Genomic DNA, 19,331 nt, shown 5'->3' with positions numbered 1-19,331 from the left:
AATTCCCACACATAAACTTTATTAATTTAAAGTTCAAGTAGCTTGACTGTTGCTTGGTATACACTTAAAAGTTACGTCAACATAGCTACATCTGTCAAGGGCGTGAAAAACCACATCCATGTCTGACATAATCCCCATTGTAGATGCAGCTAGGTAGAAGGAAAAAAATACTTCTATCAATGTAATACCATCATTCAAGGAGCTGGTGTTTCTACACTGATCAAATAATCCCTTCCATTGATATGGGATGTGTCTACACTACGGGGATATGCCAGCATAACTATATCTAAATAGCTATGTCAGTAGAGTATAGTGTAGATATACACATGTACATACCTTAAAAAGAAAGGAAGCAAGCATTTAAGTAATTTAACATCCCATTTACCCCTTCCCAATATCCACTACCTTCCTTCCACCACACACAGCCTGCATACCTACACTCTCATCCTGAACCACCAACATGTAATCTTAATTCCAGCCATAAATATAATATGCACACACATGCAGATTTCAATTAACTGATGTCTGCATAAAAACTATTGCTAAATTTAGAACAATCGGTAACATAGATCACTCAGTCTCATAACTTTTCCTAAGCATTACAGAAAGCCGTATACTTTAGACATTGTTTACAATCTGACACAAGACCTCACTTCCTTGCACACATCAGTACAGAAACCACATTCAGAACTACATACAATCTGATTTATGAAAGCTACACCAACCTGAAAATCACCAGAACTCAACATCACGTATCCAATAAATATGTTTGGAATTAAGGCTGCCCACTGGTTGTTCAGGATGAGGGAAGAGATATCTGAGCTGTAGGAGGTGGAAGGGAGGTAGCTGAGGCTGAAGAGAAGAACTTATGAGAGGAGTGGAGATGAGGTGTTGAATGACAACTGCTTATTTTCTTGCTTTTCATAGTTTGTGTTGGTGGAATATGCAATCTAGCATTTTTAACTCTCAGCTAACCAAGTTTTCTGTGGTAATATAAAGACCTGCCCACCTCCCATTAGGGCATATATAAAAATCTAACCCACAAGCAAATATAATCACAAAGTAAAAGCATAATTCACAAAACAAACCCTGCCAACCATCAGGCCTTCTCCTCCCTAAGAGCCTGGAAGTGATGGGTTTTCCACTATGTCTGAAAGGTTAGCAATGGGAACTGAGAGTGCTCTGCAACTTTTAAAATCAGGCCATGTACTTACATATGTACTTTATGAATTTAGGTGCCTAACTGCAGACAGCCAAGTCTGAAAATTTTGACCAGTATATTTAATATATTCAGCAAAGAAAGCAAGGCATTGAAGCTCTGGTCCAAAGAACAAAGTTAACTGAAAGATGCTCATAAATGTCAAAGAGCTTTTGATCAGGCCTTAAAGCTGTACAAAGCTAAAAACAAAATGTTTCGAAAACCACATGTGGTAGTCTGTGCTGGCTCAGCCAAATTAAAATAATCTACTATTGTCTACCATTTAGATGGGGAGGAGATGTATTCCTCGTGCCTGTCTCAACATATGCAACAGAACAAAAATATGGAAAACATTCCATTACATCCAATGTGTAAACATTGCATCCAGTCAGTAAATGAATCTAAAAGCATAGGATAAAGCAGAGTTCTATGAACCACCGAGTCCTGTAACAACTCCAGAGTCACAGCATGTTATCAGTGGCACTATTTCAAGTATCGCCTTCTTCTTTATTTCTGGAAGGCTCTTCTTATCTATTCTGTATTTACCCAGAATGGCCTACCAATTCACAATCCCCCCAAAAAGGTAATTATCTCTATCCATATAAATGCTTAAATATTGATGGGAAAACAAAAAAGCCTCAGTTCCTTCATCCCTAAGCCATAATATCCTATTCTTCTCTTGTATATTCACATATACAGCAAATCTAGAAAAAAAAACAGTAAGTTACATCCATCATAATATTACATGACAATTTTTTAATAGTAGAGGCTGCCTACTCCAGACTTGCCATCCTATTCTGCTCCAAGCTTGCTTTCTGAAAGCAATCCTGAGCAACTGCTGTTTCTGTGGACTTCAACGGGTGTCATGGATGCTTTTCCACTCAGGATCAAGTCTTTTATTAGGTCAGTGGGATCACATGAGCCCTCACAACATAAATGGGAAACACACAGCACCCACTGACTCCAATGAGGCCTACACATATGCATCTAAGGGTATGTCTACACTGCAACATAAGCTCAAAGTTAGGGGAACTAGAGTTAGCTGCCCTGTGTTAGGGAATCCTGGGCTTGAGCATCTACATTGTATTTTAACCCTAGGTTAAGAATTCTCTGACCCATGCTTGAACCTAGGGCTCTGGCATTCACACTGTAGTGCGCAGACCCGAGTCAGAGTTACCATATCCCAGAGTCCCTAGCACCCGCCCCCGATATGTGGCTGCTCTGGCCCTATGAACCTGGTGCACTGTGGAAAAATTTTCCTGCCCGTCCTGCAGGTTACCAGGAAGCAGCTCATTTTGCAAAAGTCTTGATCAGTTCGCTCTCCATTGCAAACCCAGGAGGTTCTCTGATAGTGGGCATGCAGATCAGTGATAAGAAGAGAACAGGTTAACTATGACCTGAGCTGATGCTCTTAGCAAAGGTGGGGGCATGGTTTCCATTTTCAATCAAGTGAATTGAAGATTGTTGGGATAGAGAGGAGTAAGGAAGTTGTCCCATGAAATTGTGGGATACTTCCGGATGACTCCTGGGACCTGAATCAAAGAGGGTTGCAGTTACACTTCAAATCAATAGGGCTTGGACCCAGGGTCCCAGCCTGACTCAAGCTTGGGCCCTCCAGCCCTGCAGGGTTCTGGGTCCAAGCCTTGGGTTAGCGCAGGGATCAGCAACCTTTGGCACGTGGACAGTCAGGGAAATCCACTGGCGTGCTGGGATGGTTTGTTTACCTGCAGCATCCACAGGTTTGGTCGATCGTAGCTCCCACTGGCCGCGCTTCACTGTTCCTTGTCAATGGGAGCGATAGAAAGTGGCGTGGGCCAAGGGATGTGATGGCCACTGCTTCCCGCAACCCCCATTGGCCTGGAACGGTGAACCGCAGCCAGTGGGAGCTGCGATCAGCCAAACTTGTGGATGCTGTAGGTAAACAAACTGTCCCAGCCAGCCAGCGGATTTGCCTGATAATCCACATGCCAAAGATTGCTGATCCTTGGTTAGCACAATTGCAGTCTAGACACAAGAGAGGTTAGCCTTGAGCCCGGGTGCAAGCACATGCTTACACTGCAGTGTAGACGTACTCAAGGGGCAGAATTTGGACCCAAATCTTCATAAAACCAGGAGAAATCTCTGTGAACAAGTTCTCATTTACAATTAGCTACCTCGTGAAATTACTCTCAAACTACAGTATATATATCTCTCATTATGCACCCACACCACTTCAGAGCAGACAAGCTGAGTGATTATGGTCTCCAAAGATAAACTAAGGTCTAAAAAAGTGATGAGTCTAACAATACTTATCTGTATCAGGCATTACTATAGTAATATCCCAGTGTGTTGATCGTGGATGCTGTGGTGCTAAAGGTTCCATCTGTGGAGAGAGATGTAAAACTGAGGTCCTGAAAATGTGTGACCACCAAAGATCCCATGACACTTTTTGCAAGATCCTGGATATTAGTCACAGGATCATAAACATGTAGGACTGGAAGGAACCTTCAAAGGTCATCTAATCTAGTCCCCTGCACTCATGGCAGGACTAAGTATTATCCAGACCATCCCTGACAGGTGTTTGTCTAACCTACTCTTAAAAATCGCCAATGATGGAGATTCCGCAATATCTCTAAGCAATCTACTCCAGTGCTTAACCACCCTGACAGGAAAAATTTCCTAATGTCCAATGTAAACTGCCCTTGCTGCAATTTATGCCCATTGCTTCTTGTCCTATCTGCAGAGGTTAAGGGGAACAAATTTTCCCCCTCCTCCTTGTAACAACCTTTTTGGTACTTGAAAACTGTTATCATCCCCTCCACTCCACCCCCCCCCCCCCCCCCGCAGTGTTCTCTTCTTCAGACTAAACAAACCAAATTTTTTCAATCTTCCCTCATAGGTAATGTTTTCTAGACTTTAATAATTTTTGTCACTCTTCTCCGGACTTTCTCCAGTTTGTCCACATCTTTCCTGAAATGTGGCACCCAGAACTGGACACAATACTCCAGCTGAAGCCTTATCAGTGCACAGTAGAGCAGAAGATTTACTTCTCATGTCTTGCTTCCAACACTCCTGCTAATAATCATCCTGGTGCCTTGTCCAAAATGCAGTTTGCATAGTTGCAGTCTATCTAAAGTCCTCGGTCAGTTTCTATTGAACACTGTATTATTCTTCACAGAACGTTCTAAACTGTTGTGTTGTGTCACTGTAGATTGATAAATGGCTCCCATGTTTCAACCCAAGGGAACATCTACCAGAGTTAAATTTCAATTGCAGGTGTGGAGATTAAAGATTTCATAGAAATAGAATGTATTACTATGGAATCAATTGTAGAAGGTGATACAGACATCAGTTTAAATAATAAACCAGACCCCATCCCCCCACCCCAAAAAGAGCATCTATTTTTCTGCTCTGCATTTTAGAAATTACCAGGTTTGTTTTCAAATGGAGTACAAACATCACACTGCAGATTCAATTTCATATGCCAAGTTCCAGTCCAGAATGAATTTTTACAGCTAAATTATAAATCCCTGAAAACAGGGGGCTATAATGGAAATGCTGACTACACTATCATAAATAAAAGCCTGCCTCTGAAGGATTTCCAAGATTTCCAGTTCATAAAAAGTTTAATGTTTCAATTGAGACTTACACTACAAATGACAGCAAGCATTACAAATAAAAGAAATTTGCTCACGACATATTGCTGGTAACTGTTCAATGTCCCAGAAGTTGAAAATATCAAGTTAAAAAATAGCATGATAGGCCATATGCTGTTAACCCATACATTTGCTTCCAAATAGGTTTTACTATGCCATACTGTTTCCTGCAAGCATTTTTCTGTGGTAAAAGAATGTGCGCCAAGTCACAGTTCTACCACGTATACAGATCATTTTACAATAATAGATTTTTCACAGGATAATGCCTTAAACTTTTATACTCAAACTGTGGCCATTTTTCCCCCTACACAATCTCTTGGTTCTACTGACATTTAGAAATGGCTGTTCCCATCATATTCAGAAGTATTTCAACTAGCTTTATTTACAAAACAAACTCCACATTTGCATTGAATAATTTATATGTTTGCTATAATCTCAAACAGCAGACTTTTGGAGGCGAAGTGGCCTGTGCTTATTGGGTGTGTAGTATTAGTTTCCAGAGTCTTTCACTTCTAGATGACCAGAACAAATTTAGGCCTAGGTCATTAACAGCCAAAAATGTCACCAATATCTGATGATTGTTCAGTGCTGTTTGTGAAATAAATTAGTAATCTCCCTCCAGTTCCAACTGGATAAGTCTCCATATGAACAAACCAGCAACACAGCTGGCATAAATGGTGGCAGTCGCAGCAAAGATTTAAAGGATTTGATAGGCATGGAGACTAAATTACACTCTCACTGCTCCATGAGCCTTGGGGCAGCTCTAATTTAAGCCATCTGAGGTCCCTAACAGTATGCCTCCCAGCCCAGTTATATGGACACACACTGGTTCTGCTCAAGCTAGCATGCTAAAAACAGCAGTGTGGATGTAGCAGCAGGGGAATTAATTAATCCTCACAGCATGCTTACTGAAAGGAGGACTGACCCAAAGCCCACTGTAGTTAGTAGAAAGAGTTTCATTCATTTTAATGGGTTTTGGATCAGCACCCTGATGAAGAAATTAAAAGCCATGGAGCTTCAATCACTTGCCCAAGGTCACACCATGATTGAATCACAGAGCTTCAGTGAAAGAAGGAAGGGAGACCTGCCAATATAATTGAACATAAGTTGCCAATTTAAGCTAAATCTATATACACAATAGTCAAAGTAGCTCATATGCATCTATATTAGCCGTTTGCACTGGTTAAAATAAGTCACATTTAATTGGTTTAGTTATATCACTGTGCTTTTCTAGTATAGACAAAGCCAAAGGTAGCACCTGAGCTTAATAGTTGTAGTAACAGAGTCAAAGCACAGTGGCTCACGGAAGCTTTTTATCCTCTCTCTTCTTGTCTATCTGGACAAAAAGAAAGTGGATGAGGTGGTAGCGGGAGGATAAAAACAGCAGCAGCTTCTCGCTGGAACTGCAACTCCGTCATTTAAGCCATCCCCTGCCCTCCTATGCAAATTTATCTCCTGAAACCAAGGCTAACCTCTTACTTTTAGCACTATTCCTCCCTCTCTTGAGCCACTAAGAGCCACAGAGCTCAGTTTAGTTCTGCTAAAATTATTTATATTATGGATATTCTTAGTTTTATTCTAAATTAAGCCATGTCTTCCCAATGATTAAAAAAAAGAAAGAAAGAAAGAGAGCCTTCCTCCATCATTTAAATAGATGAAAGGAAAAGTACATATATATATAATGACTGTCGGGTTTTGGTTTTTTCCTTCTCCTCCTCCCCTGGCTCCTTCTTTCTTGCTGCCTTGATCGAATGTTTTGCTTCTGAGAATAGAACTTATTAGCAACCCTAAAGTTAAAAAAAAAAAAAAAGACAGGATATTTTTCAACAAGAGCCTCCCCTTTGCCAAACATCCCAGTTTGTCTCCAAGGACTTTAAAAGAAAGGAAAGAATGAAGAACGGAAACCATAAAGCATGCATTACTGCTATCATCTAATTACTGAATGAATAGCACAGTTGTTTTGTCTGATTGCACTAAGCTAGTTATCCACTGCTAGCTTCATTGACAAGAAGGGAATCTACACAAATTATAGGGAAATTCAAGCACTAACGGAATGTTTTGGTTCAGAGGTTTGCAATGACTATTGGCTTTGGTTTCTGGCACAGTTTGCCTTTGCCATATGAACTCTACTGGGCTGGGTCAGCCTAAAGCATTCCAAAAAGCCTGAGAAGAGGACAGACTTCCTTGTCATCTGTATCCCATAAATAAATTAAAGTGATGTTCTCCAGTTAGATTTTGTTTCTTGGCAGCCTAATCTGCAATCAAAGAAAGAAAAGCTTTTCATTTGTGGACTTCAGCGAAAGGAAGGAAGCTTTTGTGTGCTGATTCACCAGAGACCAAAATATTAAAAAGTGAAAGAGGAAAAACATATGTTGCAGTCCCCTTAAATAAGTGGATCAAAAAAGAGTTGTTTAGAGAAACTGCCTCATTTTAAGATACTGAAAAACAAGAGTGTTTCTTTACAAGCAGCAGGCATTATACTTGCCCCCTCATTACCTTATTTCAACATTTTGACAGGTTTTTCCATACATTTCCTTCCAAATACATTTATACTTTCTGTGTACTAGATCAGAAGAATTTGAAAATGGCTGTGTCTAACATAACTCCTATTCATGCTTTTTCCATCAAGAAACAAATCTATTATTACAAGCACTGGTAGTTATATATTTCTCCCTCTTTTTTCCATCTTGTAGAAAGAGAAGTGATATGAAATTTACTTCCACGCATTTTGGATATCATAACTGCCAAGGAGCTGTAGCCAGAACGAATGGTGACATGGGCATCCCCAGTGCAGCCCACTGTACGTTGATTTTTAAGAATACAAAAACCTGCAGTAAAGCAGTTGCATTTCTTATCTTGTGGCAACATCTCAAAGTTCCCCCCAAAGTATCTCTGAACTTTGTTACATACGTTTACGCTCGCTCACATCTCTCCAGTTCTCAAACTGTTTGTTTTTGTTTGTCTTGTGCTCTCAGCTCCTCTGGAGAAAATCTTATTTCTCAGATCCCTTATTTTATTGTAAATGTATTTAGACTTCAAAATAATCCATTGGCTGCAACCAGCATTAATACATTTTAATTTTAGGTACACATTATTTGAAAATAATTTAGCACCTCAAAGCTTGAGTCATTTAAAACTACACTAGATAAAGCACCAGACACTATACTGTAGAGCACAGGTGCTGACTTTTATTTTTCCTGTTGGATGCTCCACCCCCCTCTGCCAGAGGCCCTGCCCCCACTCCACCCCTTCCCCCAAAGCTCCATCCTCACTTCACCTCTTCCTGCTCTGCCCCCTCCCGAGGTCCCGCCCTCCCTGAAATGCCTCCAGCCAGCTGCCACCCAGCTGATCGTCAGCCCTGCCGAAAAGCTGTGGATGGTGGGCTCTGAGCAACCCCTATTTTTTCCCATAGGTGCTTGAGCCCCAGAGCACCCATGGAGTTGACACCTATTCTGTAGAGCAGTGGTTCTCGAAGCCGGTCCACCGCTTGTTCAGGGAAAGCCCCTGGCGCACCAGACCGGTTTGTTTTCCTGCCGCGTCTGCAAGTTCGGCCGATCACGGCTCCCACTGGCCACGGTTCACCGCTCCAAGCCACTGGGAACTGTGGGAAGTGGCGCGGGCCAAGGGATGTGCTGGCCGCCCTTCCTGCAGCCCCCATTGGCCTGGAGCGGCAAACCGCGGCCAGTGGGAGCCTCAATCGGCCGAACCTGTGGACGCGGCAGGTAAACAAACCGGTCCGGCGCACCAGGGTCTTTCCCTGAACAAGCAGCGGACCGGCTTTGAGAACAACTGCTGTAGAGAACTAGTACCTACACTGAGAGTGGGAGGACTATGGTCAAATCCAAAGCCCACTGACATCAATGGGAGACTACTGACTTCAGTGGGCTTTGGATGAGACCATAGATGTGCTGATGCTTCTTTTCCCAACTTTTTTTTTAAGTTGAATCATTTATTTGCCCCAGTGAAATCCTACTTTAAATCCATTTTTCTGGTTACATTAAAGGTGATGAAAAGTAGTATGACACAAATATACTCAAAGTCACATACCAGTAAGTGACAGTAACTACCACCTTCTTCCTTTTTCTATTCCCTCTGGAGAACCCGTTCCATTTATAGTAAAATCAATAGTCTATGGTTTCTGTATCTGCCTCATACTAAACCTGCCCCCCATCTGAATCAGCAACCATAGCTGCATGCAGGGGTGAAAGTAATATTAAACTCTTACCGGTGCTGGGGCCTGGCTCCAGGCCCCCAGAAGGGGTGGGGCCTCAGGCAAAAGGGGCAGGGCTGGGGGTCAGCCTCCCCCAGCCAGCCATGCTGCCTGGCCTGTGCCGCCCGGGGCTCCAGGAGCGATTTTAAAGGGCCCAGGGCTCCGGCTGCTGCTGTAGTAGCAGTGGCTGGGAGCCCCGGGCCCTTTTTAAAACCACCAGCCCCAGGGTGGCTGCCCCTTTTGCCCCTCCACGCCATCAGCAGCCCTGATGGGGGGGGAGGGGAAGGGGGAGGGAGAAGAGGCATTGAAGGGTCCTTAGCTGCAGAAGTGCTTTAACGTCGGCTGTGTATGGGCCAGTACCAGCTTCTTACTGGTATGCCATACTGGTCTACTTTCACCCCTGGCTGCCAGTCTCAACAGTCTTTCTTTGGTGACTATTTCACAAACCTCCCATTCCAGAGAACATGGTGGCAGCAGAGGGCTCTACTTTTACCCCTACTGCTCCTTCCAACATCCTGCTCCCCCCTTCTTCACTAATAAATTTGAAGTATTCCATCAATCTTTCATGCCCCAGGCTCCTTAGCTCACTCCTGTCTAAAGTCAACACTGAGCCCTCCTCCTTTGTCTCTTCCTCATCTCCTATTCTTCTCCTGGATGATCCGAGTTTCCAGGTTCATGATTCCTCCAACTCTGCTGCCTCTCATTTCCACTCTTGCCTCTTCTTTCTACCTTCATCTCTACACAGACTTCCCCCACCACCGCGGCCACTCTAGAGAAATGTTTCAGAGCAGCAGCCGTGTTAGTTTGTATCCGCAAAAAGAAAAGGAGTACTTGTGGCACCTGAGAGACTAACCAATTTATTTGAGCATAAGCTTTCGTGAGCTACAGCTCACTTCATTGGATGCATTCAATGCTTTCTCTAAACCTTCCTGCCTTTGAGTGCTCTCTCCCTGACCTCCATCTGTCCTCTTAACATTGCTCACTACCCCACCTCTCAAGCTCACCACAACCTCCAGTGCATGCCCCTGATTTCTCTGCATCTCTCAGCCTTACCTTCTCTCACTGTCCTCCTTTCTCTTGGTTGCCTCTAGGGCGGTCACTTTCCTGAGTAGAAAACAGCACCCCCTCCAAAAAAATTCTGCCCCCTTTGTCTGTACTGGAGGGTTTGGCTTGAAGGCAGGTGCACCCATTTATGTGAGACACCGAGCAGCACCTTGTTTAACACGTACACCAGCCTAAGAACCAACATTCCATTCAGCTCCCTCCTGCCAACAAAGAACAGCCAGAACAACATAGACTTTCTTGGGGGAGACCTTCTTCTCCACCTGCGCATAGCTGCTCAGTCTCCAGTTTGTCTTTCCTTTTTACAGGCTTTCCATTTAAAAAAAAAATTAACTATGTTTTGGGGATTCTCTCTTCCCTGTTAAAACTAATTGTCCCATGCCAACTCCATGTCTGCACACAACAGAGGTGACAGTCCTTTTGAAGCATGCTCCGCACCCGCCTCTGTCTCAGCAGAAATCCTCAACCTGAGGCTGTATTAACTTGTCCTGCTTTTCCCTTTGTGCTGCTGCTGAATCTTGTTTTAGACGAGACTTCAAGGGGCAGCTGCAGTAGGGGAGCCCATGAAAGCACCACTGCTGGCAGAACCATGCTGTCAAAGGACCACGGGGAACTGGTGAGGCGGGGCTGCAGAATGGAGGCAAAGAGCATCCGTTCAGATGCCCCTTACTCCTGCAAACTCCCCAAGATCCACGCAGATTCCGAGTGATCCCCATGTTGAGAGAGAAAGCTACAGCTTCTTCTGCAGCGTGGAGAAGGGGAAGAGGCAACCTCACAGCCTGGCGGAAGAGCAAAATTAAAAGTCATCAAATAGGGAAGAATGGGACCCTATCTAATTAAATTAGCCCAGCAGCACAAAACAACTTTCAACTCCCCCTTGGGGTACATGAGAAATGCACGGAAAGGTTAATTTGTGAAAACCGGCTCAGGGTCACTAATCAGCCAGTGAAAGCTTGTTCTGATATTATGCTTTGAATTCCAGTTCTCTAACCTGCTCCTGCAGACCAAAAATCGCTCTTAGAAAATACATTTATCTTCTTAACTCACTTGCAGATTCTTAACTATTACGCTACACATGACACCTCTGTTCATTTACAGGTCAGAAGTGAGAACCCTCAGAGACCACACAGCTCTGAACAGGTCTCTCAGTCTCAAAACAAGCTCTCTCATAGCTCTTCAATCTACGGTCAGAAATACGGTGACAAAGAATTGAGAACGAACTGGTATTCTATAAGTCCCTGTGATGGGGAGCAGGGACCCTGTCCAGTGTGGGGTGAGTGCACCCCACGAATAATTCCACCAGACTGTTCTCAGTATCAAGACTGTACAGCCTAACGGTCAGAGCCAACAGAGTTCTCTCCTCCCAAGGCTGTAAGGCCGAGCGGCCAGAGTCAAGAGGGTCGCCCCCTCTCGCACAGCTGAGTGGCCCAGTGGCCAGCTGGGGAAGTTGGCTGCCACCTAGGGGTGGGTGACAGCTGGGGTAGGGGGACCCCTCCTGCTCCACCAGGTCCCTAGCCAGGGCCCTAGCAGCGGCAGAGTGTGCTGCCACTGAGCCAGCGGGGCTCCAACCGAAACAAGCTGGCTTCCTGCAGGACTATAGCTTGTCCCCACCTGGACCACTTCCTACCATGCCTCTTGAGGCTGCCACTGAGGCATCATCAGGGTCTCCAGGCTTCTTGGCGTGAGTGGTTCCTGGTGACTCAGATTCCCCTCAGGTGTCTGTGTCTCAGCATCTCCCACTTCCGCGGTCAGGGGGTTCCAGCCTCTCCTGGGCTGGAGCCAGCAAGGAGCATCCTTCCTCCTTGGCAGTCAGCCCAGACTGAGCTGGGCTGCTCCTTCTTATACTTGTGCTGCACCTGGCGCATGCCCAGTAGGGATGTCGGGGTGTGGCTTGCTCAGCCCACAGCGAGGAATTAACCCGGCCCTGTCCAGTGCAGGGTGAGTGCACCCCGCCACAGTCCCAACCAAAACTAGGAACTGCAAGAGCACAAAATTAAAATCAGTGAAGTTAATGGATCTTTTTCAAACCCGCAGAAAGCTTTGCTTCCGATATAGTTTGCGAAATGGAATTTTGATAAGGCAGAGTACTATGTTCACCAAAAAAAATTGTTTACTCATCTCTTAACAACTCCTCAGTCATTTCTGTTTAAGGTTAGTACTGAAAGAGAAATTAATGTAATCTAGACACTTCTGAGAAACTGAAAATTTGTCTATCTGGAAGTCAGGAGACCTGGTTTTTTTCCTATCTCTGCCAGCAACTGACAACGTAACCTTGAGCAAGTCACTTAACCTCTCTGTGCCTCAGTTTTTGCATTTCTAACTATATGCTTACGGATATCCACTTCTGTAAATTTCTTTGAGATCTACAGATAAAAAGTGCTATGTAGGAGATAAATATTATGACTCATTTAAATAACATTGCCAAATGAAACAAATTCAGCTTTGCTATTTTGTTTGCTAATACTTGAAATCCTACCAAAGGATATTTCATCCAGGGAAAGAGTTATCAAAGCCACTACTGCATCTTTCACAAAAGCAACTCAGCCCGGAACTGATTTTAAAAAAAGAGAAAGAAAGAAAGAAAGAAAGTATGTGATGTTTCTCATGTCCCAAATGTAGAGAACTCCATGTATCTAACTGGTTCTGCCCCGCACTGGGTGTAACAGCAGCAATATCAACTTAGCACATAGTTTAGTAATTAATTGTTTGGAAACAATTCCTTGTAAATACTTTCATATTTATAGCCACTGTGAAACAAAAGATAACATCTGAGAAGGCTCCATGTGAATTATTGCAGGAAGAAGCTGCAGAGGATGTGCCATTGTCACTATTAATAAGATTCTGTCTGACTGCAGAGCACGGTACAGAGATAAATATCAGCTTTGTCCCTCGGGTGAAGAGACAATGCAAGGCTATGGCAAAAAGAAAACGAACACACCCTCTTGAGACAGTGTACGTGAATGATGAAGAGTCATTAAAGGTCTACTCAAGTCCATGCTCACAAATTTCATGGAAAGAACTATCTTTGCTGTTCGTTTACAAAGAGCACACACAGTTTGTCTGTGACTCTGCATGTATTTTTGGCCCAGACTTACTCATTCTGCGTTAGTATACACTGAGAAGAAATGTCTTTGTTCACTGTGCACTAACAGCATGGGCTTGCACCAAGACATTGCCAATCCCTTTCTATTCACTACTCCGAGGTATAAATGACTACATAAGTTCCAAGGCAGTGGATAATCAGGCTCACGCAATGTAGGTAATTATATCATGTAACAGTGTTCTAAATTCTTAGCTTTATTATTTAAAGTTTTCAATTATTTGTTGGAGAGAACAGTGCTAAGTCATTATCTGTAGTTCAAAATGTGAAGGATTTAAGGGTATGTAGGAGTTTTTTGGGTTTTTTGTTTGTTTTTTTGAGGGGAGAAGATTATATATGAAGGAGTTTCCTGGAATTATCCTTATATTTTGTTTAGTGGCTCAATACATTATATTTGTATAGTAAAAATTCTTTCCAAACATGAGAAAGAATAATGCTGAGAATAAATGTTAGTCCACCATGTATGGACAGGCTACATATAGACATCTAAGAGTTATTACACACATTATTACTGACCTAATTTGTTATCTGGCACCAGTTCAAACCTCAGCCAACACAGGTAGAAAAAATGTAACCAAATTGCAGGTATTTAGCTGATCTCACTTACTTCTTCTTTCATTAACGCAAGGGGCCTTTCAAAAAACACTTCATTTCTCTTCTACACGTATTCATATTCCCTTTTTATATTCATTTGGTAGGATAACAAGGAACATTACTGCTGAGCTATAGCAAAGTATTTGTAAAGACAAGCTCAGCAGGAGATTTCACACTGTGCTGTCAACAGCGCACAATGGTAGCCCTTTAAAAAGGGCACCAAGCTTACCATGTTATGCAGCAAAAATGGCCAGACTTTCAGTGCAATAACCAAAAGATTTGCAGAACATTGCACTCTAAGTTCTTACACTAATACTAATATCAAGAATAGAGGCGCCTCTTTCTTTAAAATGAAAACAAGAATTTCCAGCATGATTAGTCCCAGTGGTATTTGTAGGAGACCTTGTTAAGTCCCACTTCGAAGTGATCTATGGAATCAATTCTTTAAAATGTCAGGAATACTATAGTGTTTTCTGCCTACTTAAACATATTGTGGGTTGACACACAGGACAGATTCAGTAAAGTAAGGACATATCCAAAGTGGGAAATCCTCAATTGCGAACTGAAGGGGGAACTCTGAACTCCAGGTGCTGTGGTATTTTTCATACAAAGGTATTGTTTCCTCATAACTGTATTTTGAAAGTTTTGTATTCCTGATACTAGGAAATTTAGTAACAAAAAATGTGGATAACACCCACAAAAAGGAACTTGGAGTCCAAAAGCTCATTCTGTCCCACAAAGAAGCCAAAATGGTGCTCTGAATGGAACTGATCCTACTTTTATTGTAGTAGGTGAGAGATTTGTTACTGAATTCAGTGGAGCAGGACTGGACGCTATTATGGTAGATACACACCCTGGAACATCCCTGCCTCAGTTTCCCCAATTCAATGATTTCAATGAGGCTTTTATGCAGTAGACAGTGCCCCTTCAGACATCTAATTTATTTAATCAAAGACCAAAACCTGGGAAGTGCTCCCTCTCTGGCCTCCAGGCCCCTATAAAGACCAAATCACTACAGCTCTTCCCCAGAGCAGCATGCAATTCCACAGGCTCTCTCTCTTCTGTCACCCTCAGAGCTGCTCTCTTCTGGCCTTTTCTTGTCAGTTATTCACCTTCCATTCCGGGTGGCAATTCCTTCTTCTGCTTTGGAGGAGCACCCACCCACCCCCAAGACCCCTACCATGCAGAGGAGCTTTGAAGGGGGTGGAGGAGGGAGCAGGGTGGGGCTCCAACCTGGGTGAAGGGGATACTCTGGGGCTGCGGGTCCTGGATTGTTCCTAATCTCCTCTTCTTCCAGGACCTGCTCCCTTAACTATGGGAGCTATCCATAAATTACACAACACATAGGGGTTGAGTGGGTCCTTAATTTTCCATGACAAGTGTGTGTATTTCAGTGTTACAAGGGGGTGGGTGGGTCTTGAAAAATCACCAAAAATGTGTTATGTAATTTATGACCAGCCCCCCTAGAGTTGGTCAATACATTTTCTCCTCTGGCCAATTGAACAGAGGAGATGGAGGCCCAGGAGGTAGCACAGGATGCAGGGGCATTCAGCACCGTCATTGCTGCAATAGACTCTGGAGTTGATAGTGGACAATGAAGAAGGGGCTGGAAATGGGAAGGTACTACTTGGTCAGCAGAAGGGGAACAGAAAGGAGGAGGAGAAAACTGGGGATAGCTGGGGTAGGGGACTGGGGGAGTTGGCTGGAACATGAGGCTTGGTCACTGAAGACTGTCCTGCCCAGTAGTGAAACCACATCAATTGATTTTTATTTGCCATCCGACAGAGGGGTCAGTATCGCTTGCATAGACTTCCTCCCTGCGCCCAGGTTATCCAAAAGTCTTGAAGATGGAGGAAAAAACTTGAGGCACGAGTAAGAAAGCACAGAGTAAGAAGAGACTGGAGGATGAAGAAAACAGAAAGGGGAAGGAAAGAGGAAGATTAGAGAGACTGAGGATGGGGGAATGGAAAAGTGTGTGGCTTTAGGGGGAGGCCTACTGAACTTCCTTTGAACACACCTGATGGCTTCTTCTGACTGTGTGGGAGGATTCCATGACCCTCACAGGCAGAATGGGCAAGGGCAGATGGGGCAATTGGACCCTTGGATGGTGGGGACATTGAATGTGAATAGTATTAGAGCACAGAAGACAAGAGTGTGGAAGATGGCAATGTTCCAAAACCTTCAGAGCTTGGATGTATTAATGATTCAGGGAATTCTATTACACTCTGAAAGAGACTGTGAAAAGGCTAAAGTTAGTTGAAGGAGTTGAAGACTGTCTGTGTGGTCAGTAGGTGAAGATGTAACTGATGGCATGAGTATATTATTCTACCCTTTCAAGAGCCCTCAGCCACAGCTTTGGGAGATAGTTCCCAGGCGAGCAACAGTGGTGGATTTTGAGTATATATATATGGCACTAAGTATAGTCTTAACAACATTTATGGACATCATAGCAGAGCACTATTGCTGGAGATGTTACTCCTTTTCTTTTTACCTCTTAGACTGCTATTTTTGGAGTGGAAGCAGCGAGGTGAATGGGAAGGGACCAGGGGAACAGATGTTCAACTGTTATGTGCATTAGGGCAAAAAGCTGAACTGAAAGACGTCTTTTTGAAAAAGGATTTGGAGGGCAAGTCTCAGAAGCAGAAGGCTGGGAAGCGTGTGTGTGTGTATATAATTTTAGAGGAGCAAAGAAGACTAGAATTGACTGGTGGTACATACAAAAAGGGAGTAAACTGTGTACAGTCCCAGGCCATTGCATTGGAGGTATTGAATCGTTTATATCCAAGGCACCATAGCTATCCTACACCAGGATAAATGTATTTTTAACACATCTTAGCTAACCCATTAGCTAGTCTGTGTTAATATACTAGTGTAGACAAGACAGTTGTAGGTTTAACATCTGTTAGCTGGTTGAGGTAAACCTTAGACTAGACAGGGACTAGACTGGACCTTGAAAGCAAAAACAAAAATTTTAAATATGAAATGATGTATTTTTCAAAGACAATAACAACATATCTTGCAGATTTTACTAGAACTCTTCGTAAGGTGGTAATTTGATATGGACAAATGATATTATACGTCTGCACACCCAGAACTGCTGTGTCACACTGAGGCATAGGCAACCTAGGCATGTACCTAGGGCCCAATTTGTGGGCAGGGGAGTGAAGTGGGAACAACTGGCATGGTGGTGTGACCACATGAACAAGGTCACAGTGCCACTCACTCAAATTTGTCCTCCCCACCCCCCACCTCATGACAAAAAGGCAGCAAGACCAAATCTAATCGGGCAGTGGGTCAGCCAGTGATGTTCCTCCTCGCTGCTGCCATGGGGCTGGCTTCTGCACCAGGCCCACTGCCTTGGGGGCATAAGCACCGACCCCGCGGGTGCTCCAGGACTGGAGCACCCACAGAAAACAGCTAGTGGCTGCTCAGCACCCCACAGCAATCCCACAGATCAGCTCCTCCTTCCCAGTGCCTCCCACCTGCCATGATCAGCTGTTCAGCAGTGTGCAGGACGCACTGGGGGGGTGGGGCAGGAAGAGGCAGGGGCTAGGGGAGGGGAAGGGGCAGGACAAGGGTGCTGGTGAGAAGAGGAGGCGGAGCAGGGGCAGGAAGAGACAGGGTATGCATGGGGGCTTAGGGAAAAGGGTGGAGTGGGGGCAGGGCCTGAGGCAGAGTCGGGGGGGGGTCAAGCACCAAGTTGGCACCTCCACTTCCAGCAGCAGTTGCATCCTTTTTGCTCTGCCTACAGGACTTGCTCAGAGACAGCTGCAGGGAAGAGTTGGGTGGGAGATGGGTGGCAGGGAGCCCTGTGGGGGTGGACATGAAGGGGTTTTGCCTGGGGCCCAGTGATGGGTTAATCCAGCCCTGCTCAGCAGGTGTTAAGAAGTTTGTAATATAATGGTGTTTACTAGACACCGTTAAGTCAAATTAAGGGTTACTTAGTGATTTCAGTGCCTAGAAGTCAAGCAGCTTTAGTCATTTGCTTATCCACCGCAACAAAACAAATGGTGTGCTTTGGCCCCATATGGGAATACACACAAAGCTAACCTTTCTCGAAAATCTGCCCAGCCCAGCATGGTGAATGTAAATAGCCTGCTTTAACTGGAAGCGCAGGCTCCACATTTGAGTATTCTGGTTTTCAAAGAAATCCCCCAGACCACATTATCAAAGAGTTCAAGGACATTTATAGAAGCATAATTAGAGGGACTCTTATTTCCTTCCTCTTTTCCTGCTTCGCCCCTTGCCCACCTCTACAATCAAACAATTATTTAAAAAAAAAAAAAGTTTTGCTGTTTTACTGGTACTTTCAGTGGATGGAACTTAAAACACTTCCCTGGAGCTTTCTGCTTGTATGGGGTAACCCTAAGCCCACTGAAGTTAATGGAAAGATTCCCACTGCCTTCAATGCGCTTTGGAATGGGTCCTATTATAGTAAGGTCCTGATTCTGCATCAGAAACCACTGGCACAGTCTCCTGAACCTGTGCAGATCTCCACTGATGTCAATGGGACCCTGCATGGGTCCAGGTTAGCAGATCTTAATGAAGGATAAGAGCTATAAAGATTTACAGACCATGGAGGTAATTTTTTTTCTAAAGAAAAGTTTTAAAACTGAGTTTTTTTGCTATGACAACTCAAAGCCACTAGCTTTGAAACAATGCCATAGCAATAGCATCCTGTGCCAGATACTACATTTATTCAGGGTTACTTGAGCAAAAGTAATGAGAAGTATTAAAGTAATGTTTACATAACGAAATGTAATATCAATCATGCTATGTACATTAGCGATAAGAGGAAAGATTGAGTTGTTTTGGATAAAACAGTGTTCTCCTCTTGAGAATGGAAAATTACTGGTAGGCTGTAAATTTTTACTCTTAATTTTTAATGTTATTTTTCATTTGGTATTAACAAGTTCTATTGTAATTCATTTTGACAGGATGACAAAATTCTCTTCTAAAATGTCGGCACTGAGTAATTTTACAACATGTGAAACATGAAGACAGTAATAACCTACCAAAATGTGTAGGTTTTGTGAGGTGTAGACTGTTGTCTCCTGCGAATGGAAGTAAATCCACAAAGCTTATATAGGAGTGAGCAGATACTAGAGCTAAAATTCCAGCAATTAATCAAAACTGTTATTCAGATCCCTCATCTTAATGGCCCATGATATTTACATGTACTTTTTTAATAAGATGAAGAAAAAAATATGGTTAAGAAATTTGAGAGTTGTGTGTACAGTATAGTATCAACAGAACTCAATTATCCAAGGATAACAAAATTAAACCACTTCTTAAGAATATTAAGTTCCAGTGGACTAGCTGGGTGAGGAACTGGTAATTTGATAGTCTTTCACTTCTAGGTTACCAGTTGAAATCCAGATCAGTTGTGACCAAAAGTGATAATTCATAGATTCCAAGGCCAGAGGGGACCACTGTGATCATCTAATCTGATCGCCTGTATAACACAGGCCACAGAAATTCCCCAAAAAGAATTCCTAGGGCCTAGCTTTTAGAAAAACATCCAATCTCATT

The 19,331-nt window shown here is 43.5% G+C and overlaps 1 long non-coding RNA gene across 5 annotated transcripts in view; it reads right to left on the bottom strand.

Annotated features, from left to right (window-relative positions):
- The window catches only part of LOC140912673 (uncharacterized), a 70,765-nt gene that overhangs the window by 22,157 nt on the left and 29,277 nt on the right, over positions 1–19,331 (bottom strand). Inside the window, exon 1 of one of the 5 annotated variants that reach the window (XR_012159350.1) lies at positions 726–2,907. The exons of 3 other annotated variants lie outside the window; for them this stretch is intronic. This is a non-coding gene — a long non-coding RNA (uncharacterized lncRNA). Of the gene's footprint in view, positions 1–725; positions 2,908–3,132; positions 3,561–19,331 lie in introns of those variants that run through there. One more of the 5 variants, XR_012159348.1, reaches the window with a different exon arrangement.

The sequence above is a fragment of the Lepidochelys kempii genome, chromosome 1, assembly GCF_965140265.1.
Source record: "Lepidochelys kempii isolate rLepKem1 chromosome 1, rLepKem1.hap2, whole genome shotgun sequence".
Classification (NCBI taxonomy): Eukaryota; Metazoa; Chordata; order Testudines; family Cheloniidae; genus Lepidochelys; species Lepidochelys kempii.
Note: the sequence above shows the minus strand (reverse complement) of the source record. Positions and strands in the feature narration are given on the sequence as shown.